General features: G+C 34.6%; 1 protein-coding gene across 1 annotated transcript in view; it reads left to right on the plus strand.

Moving 5' to 3' along the window:
* FAT4 (FAT atypical cadherin 4) overlaps positions 1-22,409 on the plus strand; it is a 184,216-nt gene that overhangs the window by 27,878 nt on the left and 133,929 nt on the right. The window lies entirely within an intron of this gene.

Below are 22,409 nucleotides of genomic sequence, written 5' to 3' on the forward strand. Positions count from 1 at the left end.
AATAAATGTGTTAACCATATTATTAACCGGGTTAATTTGAAAGGGCTTCCTGAAGAGAAGTTTGATCTTGGACTTACATGGACTGCTAAACATAAATGTGCATGGAGGAAACACCAGGAATTTTCCAAGGGGTAACTGAACCCAGGACTGTGTAAAATGAGGACCAAGAACAGTTAACTGAGCTGGTCACAGGACCATATAGTGTCGTAATGGAGGAACTGATACAGGTTTGGTTTGTGATGTGAGTTAGGCAAAGTGAGCTGGAGGAGTGCATTAGGACCGAGAGATTTTCTTGCTAAGTTAAGCAATTTATACTTTTTAAAGTTGGAGGGATTTCTCATAACTTAGTTACTACAGTGCAGAAAGTTTCTGATGAACGTTGAACAGTTCTATAAATTTTGCCAGAGCATATCCAAGACATATCGTATGTGGACTTTTAGAAAGATTACTTGCTTTATAAATTTATTATTTTAATGTATTTTACCCTTCCTGTGATGAGTGAAATTCCCAATCACCTTGAAAAATTCAGAAGCAAATTTATTAGGTAAATTATTTCATCTTTGTTGTAACTGAACAAGTAGCATGTGCATAGCAAGAATAGGAGGCCTGGTACCAATTTAATTTACTTTTCCTTGTGAGCTTACCCAAGTGGAGATGCTCCCCTAAAACCAAAGGTTTCACCCTGGAAAGTTCAAGAGCATACCCCAAACACCAGTCCTCAGTTCAGGAATACCTAATTGCTGCTGTTGTTTCTTTGCGTGCTCTAGCTGATGGACATGACTTACCTTTCCTGTTCGGAAGATTCCTTCTCATCATTCACTGTTTAGGTCAAGAACACCTCTATGAAAAAAAAAATCCTCAGTTGCCCTCCAGGTAGAATTAATTATTCCCTTCTCCTAAATTCCTTAACATTTTAGTCACGCTACACCTGTAATGCTTACCATATTGAATTACAATGACTAGCATTCCCAACTGCCTCCCTTTCCAGATTATGAGGTCTCTCTGTGCCTGGTCCATTCCTCACCCATCCCTGGATCTTCATGTCTATAGTGGTACCTAGCACATGGCCGTGATCGATAAATGCCGAGAGAATGAATTCATGGAAGTGAGTTGTATGAATAACTGGCTTTAGTTCTCTTGGTACTGTGGTAGCTATTATTTTCAGATTATTTCCCTTTTACTTTGACAGGTACATTTGTAATTTGGTCATATGTAAATTGTTAATAGAAAAAAAAAAGGACTCTCCTTTATTTAAAGTCCTACAGCAGCTGACCCTTTCTTTTACACAGTATAAGTGATCAACAAGTGTTTGTGAAATTGGTGAACTAGGTGAATGTCCAGGTGCCCCCAGAGGAGAGAGTGAATGGAGCAGGTCATTGTCCTGCTTACTCACCTCAATGTATTTTTTTCCACTGGAGTAGGACTCTGAGAAGAATCTCTGTAAAAGAAAAATACTGGGCAGTGAAGGTGCTGCTAAGTTTGACCCTTCTGCGTTTTTGATTTGAAGGCTGTATATTTGACATGACACAGTACACTTCCAGTTTCTTCGCTGTCAACCTTCTGCTTAAGGCCAAAGAGAAATATCTAAGAACCTCTTAGGAACCATTGGAAAAGAAAGGGAAAAGTGATTACAATGATACATATTGTTTCCCTTTTAGTGAATTCTTTTCGTTTCCTTTTTTTCTGGTCCTTTTTGATGTTGTTATTATAACCATTTAAATATAGCTAATATTAGAGATAACCTTTGATGCCACCAAAAGAAAAATTATATATCACTTCTTTTTTTCTTCACTTTCCTATTTGTAGGAGAAAGCCTAGCTTTTAAAAAATTCCTTATCTCTCAAGCCAATAGCTAGGGTGTAGACTTTTGGTAGCACTCCTGAATATTATTCTAGCATGCATTGTTAATGGACTTTGATTTGCATTTGCATGTTGGAATTTCTTTGTGGCTTATAATTAAATTAGAATGCACTTAGAGTTTCAAAGTGTTGTAGTTTACATAACTTACATTATTAGCTACAAATGAAGTTCCAGATTTATTCTTGAAACGAAGTCTTACTGACAGCTATATTTTAACTAAATCTATACATAGAGTGCGTTAAAAGTTAACCAGGCAGATTTTCCCAGCTGCCCAGACAAGGGGCACAGTGCTCAGTGTCACCGTTCAGCTGAGCTGTCGTTATCTGTATGAAATCAATCTTTTGGAGAAGGCGATGAAGGTTTTTTTTCTTGTTTAATTTGCTTTCAACCAGACCTTCTTCTTTTTTTTTTAATTTTAAGAAATGCTCTTGGTAGGTCATTAGACTTTGAGAGTTATTCACTTTTAGGCCAAACACTAAAACCTTCCGTCTTTTAACTCTGATTAGTGGCACTTTAATAAAGTCATTTGAAGTTCAGTGAGCTGAATTTTCCAACTTTTCTGATGTTTCTATGGTCACAGAAAAGCAACCTGTATTGAAGCTTGTATACAATCTTTTAAATGCAAATCTTGGAAAACTGTGCATAATCTTGTATATCTGACTTCAACGGTGACTGCAAAATGTGAGGAATTAAAATAAAAGCGATTGCAGTGTTTTCCTTCTTTTTTTTTTAAAGTTGGGGTACAGTAAGTGGTGGGAAATAGAGAGGTTGTCACTTGACTAAACTTAGGTCTTTGTGGATATAAAGTTTGTAGGTAAAACTTTTATGGCTATACTTTTGTTCTTGACAAACCAGTAGGACAAAACCTTATTTCTTTCCCACATGATTAGATAATAAGGATAATGCAAAACTATTGAATGAAAAATCTCTTAGAGCTAGAGCCTTGAATTATTTTTTTAGAAAAAATAAAGGAAAAGTATGTCCAATTGGCTATAATTAAATCATGCACGGTGAACTCACTTTGGAGGAATTAATGCATTTTGTATTGGATTGTGGACTTGAGTGAACATTTACAACACGTGAGAATGGAAAGGATGAAAAATTATGGTTGTCTTTTGGTTCACAAGAAGCCAAGGAGGCAGGTCATTGACTTGATTTTCATGGGAAGACTGATTCTTGCCAGCTCGCATATTCAGGGCCTGAACAACCTGGTATTGACAGCCGCGGTTTGGGAGGGGAACATGCAGCAAGCATTGTGCCATGGTTTGTTGAGGAAAAACAAGGGTAGATTTAAAACAAAGCTGTGAATAGGAACAGTAGTCCTTGTGTCCTGAAGCTGACTGATTTTCCTCTGTAGTGCTTCATGAAAGTGTTACCCTTTTCTCTAAATAAGGTCTATACTGTGCTAAGAGGAATACTTAAGTTATAATTCAGTGACTCTAAGGAAGTGGAAGCACTTACACTCTTTGAAGGAAATAAGATGGGAGAAATTAATTGCAAATGCTATAAAAAAGCATGAACCTGAGAGGTAGGCTAAGGGCTGGTCAAGGAATATATAAAAATACTAATACAAAGAGGTTAATTTTTCCAAACCAAAAGAATTTGTAGCCTTGCATATTTTTGGGGGGATTTCTAAATCTTGACATTAACAAATGTGAATATTTGTATTATATATTCAACTGTACAGGAAATATGGCTCAGCATTTCGTTATTGCCTTAGTGAATTTTAACAGGCATTTTTTTCTTTTACACCAACTTAATCTATGGATATTTTCTATGAATTAATTTTATGGGAACTCAACAGAAGTGTTATTATGTAGGTGGGATCTACTACCAACAATATCAATATATTCACTAGGGACTTAATCCATGTTTGTGCTTAATAAGTGAGAACATCAATAAATTATGACAAGGTAATGGAGAAAGTAGTGGCTAACAGTGAACATAGAAATTTGTTGCATTTTTAATGAGTAATAAAGTATATTGTGCAATGATGAAAATGAATATTTATTTAGAATGAAGCAGTCTTCTGAAAACTGATAGAAGAACAGAGGTGTTCTTTGAATTGATATCTTGTGAGAATAACTGATAAGAAATGCTTTACTTTTGGTTCCTATAACTTCAATTAATGAACATCAGCTATAGATATATATTACCAACTTTATATAATATATAGTTTATACCCTATACATACATAATATACAACATATATTCTCTGTCTCTATATATTTCAATCATATGAGTTATTTTATATAGAGAGATATAGACATATAGATGGGACGACCTACCAATTAATGGTACTAATTAAAAGTGATACAGCAAAAGGTAAAAGAAGAAAGATAAGAAATGCCAGTTTAGTAACGTTTGCACGTTTGCAATATCTAGGGTACATGCTTCGGAAACGTGGGGGGATTCTTTCTGTCCTCATTTGTCCTCTCATCACTGTATCCCCTGCAGAGTCCAATGCCTGACAGCTAGAGGGCAATCAACAATGACATATTGAGGAAGTGCATAAAGAGCACAGGATTAGAGCAGGAGAAAATTCAATAATGTGAAAATTATATTCTTAGCCTAGATTGCACACTGGAAGGGCTGTATTTTTATCGTGTAATTATGTAAAGTACTAATTCTGGAGAATATGTGTATATGATCTAAGTAAATATTCAAACTTGGAACCATATAGAGCTGTCTACATGGATAATCTCAGCCAAAATGACATTGATAATACTATATTTTACTTGTGATTGAAGGCATTTTTTTCCCCTAAAAGAGTGTGCTGTTTATTTGAAAACTGAGGATAATTTACCTTAAAATTATCACATCCAAGAGAAAACTGCATTTGTATTTTATGACGTTAAAGAATATGAGAGAATCTGGGAGTTCTATATAGATAATTCTCTGATCTGAAAATAGTAGTTATTTTCCAAAATTCCAGCTAAATTCAGGAAGAAGATTAGAAACTAAATATATCATCATATAAGTAATAATGAATCTGTGCATTAGGAATACTGGATATAGTTTTGGTTGCTATAATTGAGAAAGATACAATGATACTGAAAAAGGGACATAAATTATCTAAGCGGGTTTAGAAAAGTATAATAAAAATATAAAAATTAGGGCTCTTAAGTCTAGGGAAGAAAATAAAAGGCATTTTTGTTGAAATTTATAAAATGATGTAAAGTATTGCTGAAACTGGCATTTGTTAAGAATTTCCCAGTATATTAAAGATAATGGCTAACCCTTGTAGCTTGACAGAGTTGTATTGAGGAAAAGTAATATAATACACAGTATTCTATTATATATACTGTATTAACATGTGTTATAGATTGAATTATACCAATATCATGAGATGAAATGGGTTGAAAGTATTGTATAAGTTTAAAAGAGGTTTAAATTAGTTTGTGAACGGCTTTCACACTCTTTCACAAATGACCCAGTGCTCCCATAGCCAGAGGTAGAATATTGGGTCTAGTGCACTGAAGATCTGATATGCTAGGTTAACGTCATACTTAGAGAGGTTTATGGGAACTTAAGCAGGCAAATGACACAAATAAAATTATATATGTAATATATGCAATGGCTCAATTTAATATATATGCCCACTTTTAAACTTTTAAATATACCAGCAGTGCATTTTGTAATATAATAATGAATTCATTTAGAATATTGTCATTTAGTTTGACATTCATATGTCACATAAGCTGGGTTCAAATCATATGAAGATGTACAAAGGCTCATTTCAGAAATAAAATAACAAATAACATTAATTTTTACAAAGGCGAAGGACAATGAAAACTGATTAAAATCCACCTTAATTCAATTCAGAGTGCTTTCACAGGACCCTAAGCTCAATGTGAAATTTCAGGCGTGTGTATTGAATTTACAATTACTGACTACATTGCATTTATTTTGCAAGTATGGTCAAGTTTTCATGTGTGAATCCATTAATTTCAATTAAATTTGGATTTAGTAAATTTCTGGTTGTTTGGCACTTCATAAAAATTCACATTTCACATAATAAGTGAATAATTTCCATTATGATCTCTTTTGGATAGGACAGCTTTTTTGAAAGAACACAAAGGAATTGTAAATTTCGACTCCCACAGTTCACACACTTTAGAACCAGTTGAATGCCTAAGTAACGTGGTTGTGCTTATCTTTGGTCACACTCAGTGTTTTCTTTCTTCCTCCTCAACGAGATGGGATAATTGAAGCTTTTTCTGTATTTGGGCCATGTAAATTCAAAAAAACCTGAGAAAACTATAGATTTTGAGTTGGCCCTATAATCTCTTTAATTTTATCTTTATTTTCCAAGTACAAAAATCAAAACTTCATCCTACTTTATTTAGATGATCTTCCCAAGTTCTGTTCCTTAATGCTGCTTAAAAAAAAAAAAAAAATATATATATATATCTATATCTATATCTATCTATATATATATATATATCTATCAGTTCAATGACTTAGTTTCTTGTGTACAACGGAAAGAATCCAGTTTGGTCTTTGTAAGCAGTTCAAGAGTAGGAAGGAAGTATGTGTTGTATAGCCAGTGTTTCGAGTTGGTAGTTTTTGCTTTTGTTTACTGTGTTTCTCATTCAGTCTGAATGTCCCTATCTGTAACAGCTTTGGAGAAGCACCTTTGTCCCCAGAGCTGGCCTCCAGGAAGGCTTGGATCCTTACAAGTTTGGAGAAATGGGTACTGGCTGTCATCCACAGGAAAACAGAACAAGTTTACAGAGCTCCTGCTGACTTCCTTGAAAGTTCTCTCTCCTCATGCACTGCAGTAAGCCATTTAATGTTACTAGGGACAGACACTAAGCAGAGCTTTCTGAGGTATCTATTCATCCTTCCCAGCTAGGCAGTCCATTAAACTTGAAGAAGAATGCCTGTCCCTTAAGGCAGGGTGGTTCATCATGTTTCCCTCTCTGACCATTTGGAATGAAAAGACCCTTAAATGATTACTGGTATTAGTATTAGTGTTTTCGTATTAGGGCATGGGGATGGTGACTGAGGTTTCTCAGTGGAAGATTCCTTACTCCAGGCCTTGCATCACATGGTAGCCAACCACAGCCAATACTCAGTGGATTTTCATATGGTCATGTGATGTGGTTGATTGGTCAGATGGTACCAATTCCAATTTTAAATTCTGTTTTACATCATTTTTATTTAATTAACTTAAACTCAAAGGCGATGAATCATAAATTTCTAACTTTAAGATTAAAATATTTATAAAATACGCTTGGTGCCATTAATTTGGAATTTAAATGTACAGATGAAACATAGGAACTGTTGCTGATACAGTGACTAATTTTGAAGGCTTCATAACTTTCATTTCCTGTTGATTTTGGTCCATGTGCTTTTTTTTTTTTTTTTTTCCACATTTAGTTTGGCAACTTTTAGTTCTAGCAGTATTGGTCGTAAATAAATGAGCAAAACAGTATTTTACATCTTTGAGAAACCATGAATAATGTGATTCATTTTCTTCTGTTATCTTCTACTTTCTTGACTATTTTTTCTAGTCATGTTATTTGTATCAGCCAGTCTGCAATATGATGAATCTTCACACTTCACTTTTTTATCAGAAAAACTTCAATTTTATTGTGTGTACAAGAGCTCTTGTTCGTGCCGCAGCTTTTTAGCCGTTTCAGGTGACAACTTGATTGTGCTAATATATAGACCTGAACTGCATGTAAAGTTAGCAAGTGCATAATGAGTGAAGGGACACAATTTTGTTATGATTTTTCAACACTGGTCAGTGAACATCAGAAATATTCGTTCAAATTTCCTTTTGATCATGACTGATAACTAAATTTTTGTATTCACAATTCTCCCTACCATGAGATATTATTCTTCATTCTGAGAAAGATGGGCTCTTCAGAATTCTTTGGAATTCCTCCACTTCCTACAGAATTCTAGACTCTTCCCAACTCAGGATAAACTTGTTTTTGAAGGATACCTCACTTTGGACACTGGATTTTGTGCAACAATTCAAACCATTTCAGAAAGATAGATTCTACCTGTTCAAACATTTCATATTGGAATTTCAGCAAACAGTAGCTATATTAAGCTTTTAACTTTATTATAGTGTAACTCTTATTTTCTCTAACAAAGCCTTTTAATAAAGGAATTTAGATTGTTGCAGAAAGTTGTTACTTTAATTTTCAGGATTTGTATAACATATAGAATAGTCATGATGTTGATTCATACATTGAAGTGCTGCTCTTAAATATAGTATAATTCTAACTGATTATATGAAGGGAAATTAAAATATTCTGGAAGCATTTTTGATTGCCTAATGCAGTGATTTCCAAACTAGAGCTGAAGAAGCCTCACGGGCCGGGCAGAACTTTGTCACCAACATTTCTCTTGCTCTTCATTATTTCAACCAGAGTAGCTCCAAGTTTAACTGTTTCAAATGTTTTCTTCCACCTACCATTTATTTTTAATATTACAATTCATTTTTCATGACCAAAAAAAGTCTGAACAGAATACGTAATCACTAAGTGTTTGGTTTGAAAATGTAGCAGCACACAGGTTGCCAGCAGATTTGGGAAATACATCTCCTCTGCTTGACTGTTCCTCTTAAATAAAGCATTCTCTTTCAATTGTTGCGTTTTATGTCTATCTGTCAGTATTTTCAAGTATTCCATTTGTTACAGTAAGGACATTTTTAAAGTGGGATTTTGAGGTCCCTGATTTCAAAGAGTGGCTTTTCAGATCACTTCCCCATATAGGTAACTAATGACAGGGGTGCTTTCTTCTGTGAGCTCTGCCAGTCTTCTCCTTTGCATGTTCAACATGTATAAATTGTCCTCCTGTGAAACAAAACTGGGGCTCTCTTATGCTTCTCCAATATACTGCAACCTTGACACTAAAGGAAAAAAAAAGCTAGCATCAACTATATAGGCCATAAGCCTATAATAAGTTCTATAAGATACAATGGTGGTATTAGAAAAATGATTTATTTCTGTATTTCCCTGTCCCCAGCAGAGTGCTTTGCACATAATGGGCCTTTGATGAATGTATTTTTAATTCATAATTAGCCCTCTTCTGTATGGTAATGTTAAAATATGATTCCACTCTAATTTGAAGATGTTTCAAATCCTTCTAAAATTTTAGAAGGATGCAAAATTGAGAAGGATGCAAAAGGTGCATTCTTAATGACTAATAAAGGTTTTAAATGATGCAAATCAGACCTCATTTTTCAAGAAATGTTCAGTTCTATAGAAAGGTTGGCATTCAGTTAGAATGACTTATTTATTCAAGCAGTTTTACGATAATTTGAGAATGAAAACCAACCAGTATTTAGTGATGATAGTCTACAGAAGTTTCACCAAAACCTTATTTCATCACAAACAAAGAAACTAGTCATTGCCTGTTAGGCATCATCTCAACATCTGTCCACTATTGACTTGTCCATTTATATTGTTTGTGAATATGATGTCAATTAAAAATTTCATTGTTTTCTTTTTTAGTTTAAAATTGTATTTTGCCCCATTGGAATTGGCCCAGAAATGAGATAAATATGTTTTAAAGTAATCCTTTTCATAATATGTTTACTGTCCTTCGTCAATCTGTTAGTTGATCAAGGACTTGATATTATCTTTAAAAACAGAAATTAATATGTCTTTAGAATACAACAGTGCTGTAACACAGCTTATGGTTACATAGATTTGGGAGGACCATGAGTCAAATTATATATATCACTAAATAAGAAGTCTCAGGGCTGGTATTGTGTTATAAAGGCGGTCTGTTGTTTCTGTAATGTGAGTTGCACTCACACATCTTTACTTATAAAGGAACACTTGATACATTTTATTCTTTAGAGCAAAATATTTAATGACTGCAAAACTCCAAATGAAAGCTAAGTAAAATATGCTTTGGTTGAACTGGTGTCTGAGAATTTGCAAAGCCATCATGTTCGAATTGACCCAAAGGTCTCAGAAATGTTATATAATCAGTCATCCTTTCTTCAGACTGAATTCAATTTTAATTATCATAGTCAGATAGATATCTGTGCTGTTACTCAACAAATAATTCATAAGGTGAAAAACTAAATACTGAAAATATGCTATTTAAAAAAAAAGGCATGTCTGTGTTTCAAAGACAAAGATAGGAGATTAGTTGCATCTTACAATACTTTAGAAAAATCCTATAAATCACTGTAACTAAAGTGGTTTTAAAAGATTTTGCACCATATTTTCACAGGTTTTAAATGAGCAAATAAATCATCATTTTCTGTAATCAGCTGGTGTTAAAATTAACAGAAAATTTTAATTTATAAAGGATTTTTATTTAATGAACACTTCTGTTTGTAACCCTCAACATATATTTTATTTGCTTTTAGCTATAGTTTTTGATTTAAATGCAGAAAGGAATAACCAAGATACTTTGGGGTTATACGTAGACAGAATTAACTTTCAAAATCCTACACATAGACTCTTTTTATTGTGGTTATCTATAAATTAATTGTGATTATTTCTTTGCTGACGGAATACAGAGCAAATTCTCACTCTTTTTTCTTCTCCAATGTGCAGTAATAGCATATGACAAATAAGAAAAGAGAGTCTCAGGCCAATTTAAAGAGTGATGGAATTTACCATTCTTAGTCCTAAGAAGCCAGTTCAGGGAGAGAAGTGAAACCACAGTCTGGAGGGTCAAAGGCTGTAGCTGGGAAATTAGTGTCGTCTCAAATCCAACAGGAAAATGCAAATCAAAGAACAAAAGAAAGATTGGTAGATGGGAGAATAGTGAACAAGCCATTCAGGGTTTAATGAAAATAACTTATTGGAACAATTGGGTAAGAGGGAAAATAAATTTAAAGTTTAGTTTTTAACTTGATCAGGGTCCTGGATCAAACATGGTATCCTAAAGGAACTGGTCAAAGCAGTATTCTTAGAGTGGTTTCTGAGACTTTCTGAATTCTTGCATTCAAGAACTGGGGAGAAAATCATAATAGTTTAGCTTCAATGTACACTTACATCATGGCAGCCTTTCCTATGATCCACATATTTTTCCATTCAGATATGCATATAAAGAAATTTCGTATAACCTCTACTTATTAATAATGTTGATACTTCACTTTTTCCAAATGATTTCCTGCATATCATCAACAATTTATATTTTTTATCCCACTAAGTTATAGAGGACCTTCATATGATAAGAAAGTTAAAGACCTTTTTAAAGAAATATTGATTTCCAAGCAAATGATCTATAAATGCATTTATTAATTCCCTCTAATCCTAAAACATACTTATTTACAGTAAAGTTAAATAGCTTCTGAAGTATCTATTAGAGTTGGCTAGCTTTAACAGAATACTTGGAAGGTACTCTCAGTAAATTGACAGCCTCCATATATTTTAATATAACAAAATATAACAAAAATAAAAATTCCTTTGATCCATCTTTTTACAAGATACATTCCAGATCTGACCCCAGATGCATTTGGGTAAATTAAAACAAAAATTTGATCCTGGTGTGGTGATGGTATGATGGGAAAATTATTATAGATATGTTTTGAATCTCAGCTTTTTACCAGCTCTACACTCTTGGTCAAGTTACTTAATTTTGTGAACAATTTTCTTATCTGTGAAATGAGGAAGACACCTACATTTAGGGTTTTTATAAGGATTAAAGGATTTAACTTATGTATTGCACATATAACAATGCCCTTTACGTTATATGTTAAAATATTTTACAGCTTTATCTCACTTGTTTCTGGTGATGTGGAGATGGTGTGGTTCAATCTTTTTTTCCTCCACAATCAATGGACTCAAGTGCATTGGGATGCATGGTGCTTTCCTTTGTAAGAGAGAGAAAAATATGTGATAATGATGGTGATGATGATGAAAGCGATTTCCAGGATTTTTAAAATACAGATCATCTTGCTACAGGGCCATTGACAATTTGCCTAACACAGATATATAGAAGCACAAATAGTCTCTTCCTACCCCCAAATATATTTGCGTTAGAGGATTTTCTCTATCACAGCTGCATCCCTTGATTGACATAATAATATCCTGTGGGTAGCAGCCCTGCTGTTTGGATCATGTTTTGTTTTCTGTCAGCAGTGTATCACAAGTATTTTCCTCAGTGGGCTAAACAGACCCCGAGTGGGAGGCTGATAAAAGCAGCCTCGTCCTCATGCATCACTTTGAATGATTTCAAAGAGAAAAGAAGCAGCTGTGACAGTGTTCACACGAGCCACTCAGGGTGGTCTTATCTTTGTAGTCTAACAATAATAATACACCCTGGTTTGCATTCCTCAGCTTGAGAAGAGCAAAGTCGCCTAAGAGTCATACATTTTTATTCCTTGACATGTCTTAAAATTGGATCTGTGATAAAGGAACTGACATCTTTACCTCCCTGGGTAATTTGTCTTCAAAGTAAATGCAGAGAAGTGCTGTTTATGAATTTATTGCACGTCTGAATCAATATTTATTTTAAACAGATACTTGAACTAATATGTAACAGATTGGTATGTACACACACAATCTGAAGGTTTTTGTTTTATTTGATTCATTAAAGGGATATGAAAAGAAGTCTTCTACCTATGTAGAAGATCATTATAGTAATAATATTCTGCTCTAAAATTGTAGATCTATATTTTTTTTGCCATTTTCTAGATCACGAGCCATGTTTACATATTTGGAAAGGTCCTATGTGAGAATTATTTTTAAAAGTGACTGTATAATACAAGTGATAAGACCAGATAGTAAAGTAAGATATAGTTGAGTTAGAGAATATTTAATAAATTTAGCCTAATAACACACATACAAATGAAAGTCATTCACCAAAGATAGATGGTGGGACATTGCATTCAATCTTTAATAGTTCCATTTTGAACATTCATGAATCTAGAAATATGAAAATTAAGTTTCCTGAGGGTGTGGCTATGTTTTTGCATTTCTTCTATTTTGTCTTCTCACCCTAACCACTCACCCCCCACAGCAACATATCCCGTTGGCCACTGTTATACAAAGTGCATGGCACTAATGATGAATGACTAAAATAAAAAGTAAATACACCATATGATGTGCTATATAAAATGCAGTTTAAGGCCATATTCAAATAAATGTAATAATTGATCATCAGTGTGCTCAAGTGTAAAAGTTGCTGTTTTTGAGCATCTGTAAACAAAAAGAGACATTAAAACCTCTCAGGTGTGACAGGTGATCATAGAGCAAAACACTAAATTTGCTTCTAGTGAATAAGTATGTCTGAATAAGATGTTCTTGATTCCAGTTTTTATGAATTTAGGCAGATGTACAATCTTTTGCTCTATAATAAAAATAGTCAGTTGCTCACTGAAATTGATACAGATTCCTACAGAGCAAAAAAGACCTATAAAACAAGATCTGGGATAGATATATATTTTAACTCAGACAATTTTGGACCTTTAAGTAATAATAACCAAACCAAGGAATCAAATGGAATTTTAATAGAAATTATTTTACCAATATGCCCACTGGCATTTAACTAAGTGAAATATATCAAACATTCCAGCTGTATTTGATCACATTAGGTTTTCACACAAAGACATAGTAGGTGTTATTTTACTGCTCATTCTGGTGGATTTTACTCCTCTCACTGAAGAAAAGCAAAATATTTTATCTCCTTGTTGCAGCTCAGATCTGAAGTGTAACAGCTAAAGCATAAATTGTTGGACACGGCTGGCATGTGCTCTGTGGGTATGTTTGAATCAAGGGAGTTTACAAAGGGCTCAGACCTTCCTCCTAGGGGGCTGTCATTTACCACAGATGCTCTTGTTCATTATGGGGCATAGCCTCAGAAAACCTCTCAACATTGTTTGTCAAATCCTACAGACTAATGAACTAGGCCATATATCCCTTCCCCTTCACTTATGAAGGGAATAGCTAACTGCTTCGTAGAGCTGTAAGATTATTTCCTTTTGCCCTTTGGTATTAGTTTCTTTTGTAGTTATTTAAGCTTGAAATACATAAATCCAACTAGAGTTCTTTTAAGTGAGCCAGCAATGGGGAAAAAGCCCCACTATTATTATGAGTGTGTAGTTAGGAAAAAGTAAATGGAATTTCTGTTGACTGACATTAGCCATGTTGTTTTCTTTAGGATAATTGTGTTTAATTTTACATCTTTATTTTGAAATAATTTGGACTTGTTATTATAAAGAAATCACCTGTTATGTTGTGAGATATATGATTTTCTGTTACCATTTACATCCACATGTTCTGTCTTTTGTGAGGATTTGGTGTGGGCTATGGATTTAGGAGCCAAAAATTACAAAAAGGAAGTCAACTCAAAGTGGAAAGTAAGGCCATGTACATCGCCCTTTGTTTAGAACCCACATTCTAGGTATTATAAATCATACAAACTTGTTCACTATACAAAACGTGATTATTTTACCATTGTTTTATTTAGAAGGTAGTTAATTGTGCATGAGTAATAATCACCATTGTTGATTGGTCTATATTACGTTTATGATCAAACAGAAGTTAAATGTTCAACAAATAATAGAAGCAGCGGCACAAATATCTATACGTACAGCATTTACCAGGTTCTGCTCCCACATGTTGACACATACTAGCACATTTAATGCCCCCAACAGTCCTGTGAGGTAGGTACCACTATTCTCTCCATTTTCCTGATGAGAAAACCATCAGAGACAGGTGGAGATAACTCACCCAAGGTTGTTAAGGCCAAATGAAAATTCTTCTTACTGTAGTGACTTAGGTTATTTGTTAAATATCCTTGATTTTAGGGATATTACTGTTTTCCTAATAAGTTAGTTATCTGTATTAAAACGCTAAACTGGCAATACATGCTGAAGACCAATATATCCCCCAAATATACTGCATTCATACATCTTTGCTAAACGGGATATTTTAAGACAATACACTGTTTATTTTTCAGTGCAAATAATTTATTTCACTGTGGCTTGTCATATTATTCCTCAGTGAATCAACTAATGAGTAGTGTAAGATTTATCAGTTCTGAAAATATAATTATTTATGAGATCATTATTTATAATTCTATTGTTGTCTAATTTTCCTTTTAAATCAAAAATATGTGCCTTTTTGTTGGTATAAGTATAGTAATGCAAAAGGAAATAGAGGCTTCAAAGGAAAAACTGAAATAGTGGAGAGTAATTGTCAGAAGAAAATAATAATTGCATGTAAGTTAATATTGAAACATAACTGTGATATTAGCATACAGGGAATGAAAGCCATTATGTTTTACCTAGTTTTGTGTATTATTTTATTTTCTCATCTGTTTATGTTTTTTTTTTTACTCATGGGCCCTAGCCTGAATCTCTGCGGAGAAATAATCCAAAGTTTGTGCTTCTTAACCTTACTGTGGAAACACTATGTATTGACTCTCCCCTGGAATCCACTCACCTGTGTATTCCTAGATGGATTTTCCCTTGGAACACAATAACCTAAATTTGAGTGTCTTAAAGCTCTCTCTTTCTCTCCCTCTTGCCATGGGCTTTCCCTCAGTTTTGCCACTCCAATTCAACTTATCTTTTATTCTTTTCTAGGAACCCTCTGACATTCACAAAGCTCTCCTATTCCTTTACAATGTTTCCCCTGTACGAATTACCAGTATCAGCACTTCTTTCACCCTGGGAATTGGGTAATTCCCAGGTGGTAATTGGGTAATTCCCAATTCCCTGGGAATTGGGTAATTCCCAGGTGGTAATTCAAACCACCTCCTTCCCTCTTTCCTAAGCAGTTCAGAGATATGGAGTCACAATGTCTGGTTTCATATCCCACTTTCAAAATTTATTGGCTTTGTGACCTTGGCAAGTTAACTAACTTCATTAAGCTTCCATCTCTTCATCTTGAAGACATGGATCACAACATTTCCCTCCTAGACTTGTAAGGAGGATAAAATTATGTAATGAATACAAGGTGGTGCATAGATTCACATGTTAGCCGCTATCATTATTGCTCCCACAGTACAACCCCTCTGTTAAGTTGTTATTTCTAAAATAATTAACTAATTCAGGAACTATTTAATCAAGTCTATTATGTCCAAGGACCTGAGTAAACAGGTACTGCCCTCAAGGAGCTCACAGTCTGGTAGGAGAGGCTGACCAGCTCAGGGATAATTGTAATGCACCTATACTTTTTACACTGAACTGCAGTACATGCACACTCAATTGTAGTCATACCTCTGAATATACTTACAAAACTCAGCATACCTTTAGAGGCAGAGGATGGATCACAGATATGATGTGGGAGGCATAGCCATCTTTATTTCATTAAAATTTGAACTTACTAAAGATGAGGAACAGGTAAAGTACGGTTTTGCTTAATTCTGGGGTAAATATTTGTGGATATAAATATAATAATGTGTATTACTTCAAATACTTTTCCTTACATTCAGTATCAAATTGCTAGTTACTGTGAGGCTAAATACTGCATTTTTTCCCTTTGGGGCCAAGTTCAAATCAATTAGCTGAAATGAATATACATTAGATCTCAACTCTCTCACAGAGGTACTGTGTTAGATGTTGGAGGGAATTCAAAGATAATGAAGAAAAAACTGTCTCTGTTCTTTGGGGTTTCAGTCAATTATTAGCTAAGCATATAAAGCAGTTACACATATGAAGCAGGTCAGTATAACATGTACAATGAATGAAATATAACAAGGTGCAGTGGGAATAAAGGGAATGAGATCCATCAAATTGTGGTAATCTGGAAGGCGTTGTGAGGGAGATGGCATTTGACAGAGTAAACAAAGGATGTTGCATTTTCAATAGTTAGTGATGGAGTAGGGACCTGCATGCCCCAGAGAGGTTTGGAAAATCTAGTCATTGTCTTTGTTTTAAACCTAGGATGGTGTGCAGGCACTGATGCTGAGAGGTGATCTAACAAATGCTCATTCAAAACCTGCCACCTTGAACAAGGGACCGTGTTAGAGGATATAAAAAGACATTAATTTTGCCTTAAGAGGGAGGACAGACAAATAAACAATTGATTTTAAAGCTGTGATACTTACAAACTGTGGGAAATTGTAAGCCACAAAGCCACACAGAGAAGGGGTTATTCACTTCGTTGGTAGAACAGGATCTGACAAGGATGACTCTGTCTAACCTGGATTTTGTGATAAGAATAGGGACGTAAAGTAGGGGAGATGTTGTGGGAAGCAAGAACATCCATACAGACGAGCGATCATTTTCTTCCTTTTAATTGTTGCTGGTCGCCCGTCCTTCTCCGCCATACATCAGTCATGAGCTCAATTAATTTATCCTCATGTGCACGTCCCAGACTCACTGGGATGAGCTTCAGTTACCCATGAATCACAGGGACTCCCACAAGAAATGGGAGAAAAGGACTGTTGGGTTCAAACCAGACTTCGATTGCGAGGGTAAAATGTTGCCCTGTTTATTTTGAGTTTTACATTCTATTTTATTCCTCACTAAGCATGGGTGAACTTTGCAGTTTTCTGACATTCAGTTGCTGGCAAAGTCCTGTCTCTCACTGGAAGCTCTTGGTTGTTGCCCCTCACTGGATTCATGACCTGCAGACAATACCATTTACATTCTTTCCAATGTTATTCCATAATACTACCCCCTCTATTACCAAGGTTACTGATTAAGAGTGTGTATATGTGTGTGTTTGTGTGAGTATGCACACGTATGCATTTTCCCCCTTTCTCAACTCTGTAGGGAAATGCAGTCTCTATATTTCCTTTCAAGAAGACAAGAGTCAAACTCTTTGAAGGCAAGCATTGGATTCTTTCCAGCGTACTAGTCTGAGAACCTCAGGTATATATTGAAAGACATTAGTTGAAAGAGTAAGTAGAGATATCATTATGACAAAAGTAAGGAATATTTTATGAAGTTCGGTGAAGAGAAATGATTCCTCTCTTTTGATAAGAAGTAAAAAAGGGATAAAGTTTTCCAAAATATGAAAGTGAAGAATCTGTAAGCAGAACCCTTCAGTTTATGAGCATATGTGGAAATGAATAGACTTACTATTTGATCTTTATTACATGGTTGAATACAATGTGAATTTATTAGTAGAATATCCAAAATTACTATTGATAGATGATAATTTATTGAACTACATATTCTTTGAGCAGAAAACTCTGTCAAGTGAAAGAAGAAAAAGTACAGCAAAACTTCTATTAAACATATAACATTCTAAGCCTGTGTGAATGGATCTAGCTATTACGACCAAGTCAAAAGAGAAGATAATTTTTTTCTAGCTTAACATTAATTGGATGGTTTATATAAAGGTTGTAAACCTCTTAGCACTCATTAGAAAAAATGCTTCAATTAAACAAAAATAAATTTCTCCTTCAGTTAAGAATAAATAAGACCAATTATCAAACTAAATTTCGCAGTAATTGAAATGCTGGACAATGCAAACTATATATATATATATATATATATATATATATATATATATATATATATATATATATATATATACACACACACATTTAGATAGACAGGAATAAATGAATACTTTTAAAGAAATTTAATTTACATGTATTAGTTATGTCTCGGCTGCACTAAAGCAATATATTAATAAAATTGGATACTTATTATTATACATACCTTAGTTTGAAAGAATAAAATAGAAGCACCCATGTAAGTACTTTTGCAATATTCATATTCAACTATAATTTCTTCTAATTTGTTCCTTGTTTTAGAGTGATGTCCTGGGAACGGGGTCTGTCAGTTTTAGGGTTATCCTATTACTTTACCCAGTTAAATTGAGACTTGCTTTTTCTTTGGTTACTTCTCTGAATGTTTTCATTTATATTCTCTCTCTCTTTCCCTTTCTCCCCTAACCTCCCTCCTGCTACAAATTCAATGGAGGTTTTCTCAAAGACTTTTCCTTGGACTTCCCCTCCTCTCTCTCTACAGTGTCTCCTTAGAAGTCTCATAGTGTCAGCTGTCACATTTATGCTGGTCACTATTTACCTCTCTCTCTTTATTTCAAGAGCATCACATTCTGAATATTTGCTGGATTTCTACCTGGAAATTTAGCCACCAATCCACTTCAAATTCACTCTGCTCATTGAGAAAAATAGTTATTAATAAGGTAGTTTAATAAATTATGATGAGTGTGTGATAGAAAAACAGGGCACTTTAAGAAACTATTGGAAGGGAACTGAAACGACTATGGATCACTGAAAGAGTCACTATGGAAGTGATATTTACACTGTAGCTTGAAGGATCACTTGAAATTAATGAGGCCAAGTTCAGTGGTTAGGAGGCAGTGTTCCAAGCAAAAGGAATACCATGCATAAATGACCTGAGAGAGTACAACTCTGAGTAACCGAAAAAAGAGAAGTTTATTGAACTGACAGAGCTGAAAGGAAAGACGTGAGAGATGACCCTGGGGAATTAGCCTGGGTATGAGCGTAAAGAACTCCAGAAGTCAGGTTAAATGTTTGGTATTTTTCATGTCGAAAGGAGAAGCCATTGAAGAGTTTTCATCCAGTTATTGATTTGATCATATCTGTGTTTCATAAAAAGTCTTCTACCTGAATGGATGTAAAGAGACCAGTTAGAGGTCAGGGGCGCTGTGGTCTTAGTAGTTCAGCATAGAGAACATGGAGCCATGGACTAGGAGGTGACAGAGATGTTGGAGATCGGGCATTGGTTTGAGATGCGTTGACGTGGTGGTGCTAGTGTTTCTCGGTGATGAATTGGATGTGAACGTGGAAGATGGTGGCAAGATGTTGGGAGTGGCAAGATGCTGGCTAGGTTTCTGCCGTGAACAGCTAAGTGGTGAGTTAGGGAACATGGGAGGAGGGGCAATACCTGGAAGGTGATGAATGCAAAAGTGAGGTTACTCTGAGACACCCAATGGAAATATCAGTTAGGTGGATATTTGCATCTGGAACGCAACAGAACGGTCTGGGTTAAAATTTAGATCTGGAGTTCAGTATTCATGAAAGTAGCCGATGACAGCAGATGTGTTATCCAGAGGAAAGTAGACTCTCTTTTGATATTAAACACCATCACTGCAAGTTCAAAACCTCAACTGTGTCCTGTAACTCCTCTTCCTCTTTCTTTCTTGCTTCCTGTATGAAATCAATTGTCAAGTCATCAGTTTAGCTCTCCATTTTCTTTCTTGTTCATACCACCATTTCTATTTCTAATAGTCTAATTAGGTTATTTTTATTTCTCACCAGAACTATTACATATTTGAGGGTAGCAAGACTGGTTGCCAGATTAACAGACTAGTGCAGGAGAGTTAGGAGACTAGGCTAGGAGAGTTATGACCGTCCTTTGAACAAGGATATTAGCTGTGGGGAAGGAGGAAAAAGGATAGAGTTAATAAATATAGAATATGGCATGGAAGAATGGAAAATGAATGTTTGATTAAAACTAGTAGGGGAGACATTTGAAATGCCTCAACATGTATGTATACAAGAACTTTTTTCCCTTTCATTTTTAACATAGCAAATATGCATCAAGTGATATCAATTTATTTTACCACACTGCTCTACACAAGCCTTATCTAGCAATAACAATTCTTTCAGGTAAAATTGATTTGAAGCAATTTTTGACAGAGCTAGGAGTAAGTACTTACCAGACATTTTTTTCTAAACACTTTGCATATATTAAAGCATTTAATATTTATACAAATTCTATGAGATGCTTACTTATAGTACACATTTAACAGATGAGGAAATTGAGGAACAGCAAGATTATGGTGTTTCTATCCCAAGGTCATACAATTTGTAACTGTCAGAAATAGATTTAAACCCAGGTGTTCTGGTTCCAAAGTCTGTATTCTTATCCAGCAGAATAAAAGATGTCATATGGTTAAAGAACCTGCTAATGTGCTAAGGAAGAGTGGGGTATATAAAAAATGCGTAACTTAATATTTAATTATACATAGATATCTAATAGATATTTTAAATACCTATTGAAATACGCGTAATATTTAAAAACTCAGAAACAGAGAGCAGAAAAGTGGTTTCCAGGGGCTGGAGTGTGGGGAGAATAAGGAGAGGTTGGTAAAATCATACAAACTCTCAGCTATAAGATGAATAAGCTCTGAGGATCCAATTTAAAACATGCTGACTATAGTTGATAACACTGTATTGTATAATTGAAATTTGCTAACAGCGTAAAACCTAAATGTTCTTATCAAAAACAAAAAGATAAACACGTGAGCTGATGGATGTGTTAATTAACTACATGAGGGGAATCCTTTCACCATGTATACGTATCTCAAATCACCACAATTTATCCTTTAAATATCTTACAATTTTATGTCAATTATACCTCAGTAAAGCTGAAATTAAAAATATACTCAGCTTAAATATCAGGTTGGGAAAAAAAGAACATTCTGTAACTAGTTTTAAAACGTATATCATAGAAAATTAAGAAGTTATTTAGTTGTTCAAAGTGAGTAGAGTTCAATGGAAGATGGTTGAAATGAAAAAGGTTTCCTGTTGGGAAATTCAAGGGTGACCGTTACCATTTATACCCAAACATTCACAGCATTCACCTTTCCTTAAGTAACACATAAGGAACAGCTGCAAACAATATATACAGAAATGGGTTTGGAGACTTTTGCCAACAAATCTACCACAGTTTTAAACAGGAGAAAGGGTACCTGTGTGTGGAAATTCCACCCCGTCTCAGGTAGGTAGATATTATGAACAAAAGAGGAAAAGGCAATTTCCTATCTGAGGGTGTAGAACTCTCTAAATCTGCCAGTGCAGTTTTTTTCCCCCTTCTGTTTTAGGTTTCATAGGGCTTTCTGAATAGTCAATTTAGTATTTGTCACTAGTTTGGAAATGAGTTTTCTGGAGCCAGTATGAAGTGTTAAGTATTTATAGACAGAAACTTTGGCAAAGACTATAAGAGAATCTCAAAATGGCCTTTCACTGTGGCAGAAGAGCTTGAACATATTCAAGCGCAAATCCTGATTTGTAGAAAGTGTAGGTTTGTGGAAATAAAGTATATGACTGAGAAAGTCGGCTTAGCCAGTATGACTGACTGATCATTAAAAAGCTTGTTTTTTATCTGAGTCTCTTGGAGGGAAGCCCCATAGCATTCGTAGTAAACAATTTATGCAGTTAAAATATGAAAAAGACAAAGAAAAGCAAACTAAAAAGACGTTTTAGAGTAGAATGGGAATTGAGCCAATGAGCCGACTGGTAGAGTCTTTGGAGGGAAGCCAGGAAGTCTGTGATATTTCTCTAGTTAGGATATATATATGTGGTATTGGCTAAAAAATGTTAACTCTTTCCATGGAATTTGAGACTCCTGATTCTGAAACTGAAAACTTGAGGCAAATTAAGATGTTTTTAAAAGTATGATTAAAAAAAATACCACATGCACACATGACATTTGACAATGCCTTAGATCTCTCTAAAATGTCAAGATAGGAAAATATCCAAAAGCGCTTTTTTTTTTTTTTTTTTTTGGAGAAAGAGAAACTTGGATTCTAGCCAAATGCCTGCTGAGGAATTCTTATGAGAATTTCTGGAAACTGTACTGTTTAAGGTAATCATATTCTCCATGCTTGCATAGCCCCAAATGTTCCTTGAATGAATTTAAAGTCTCATCTATTTGTGCCTTT

Source organism: Eschrichtius robustus, chromosome 4 (genome assembly GCF_028021215.1).
Source record: "Eschrichtius robustus isolate mEscRob2 chromosome 4, mEscRob2.pri, whole genome shotgun sequence".
Taxonomy (NCBI): Eukaryota; Metazoa; Chordata; class Mammalia; order Artiodactyla; family Eschrichtiidae; genus Eschrichtius; species Eschrichtius robustus.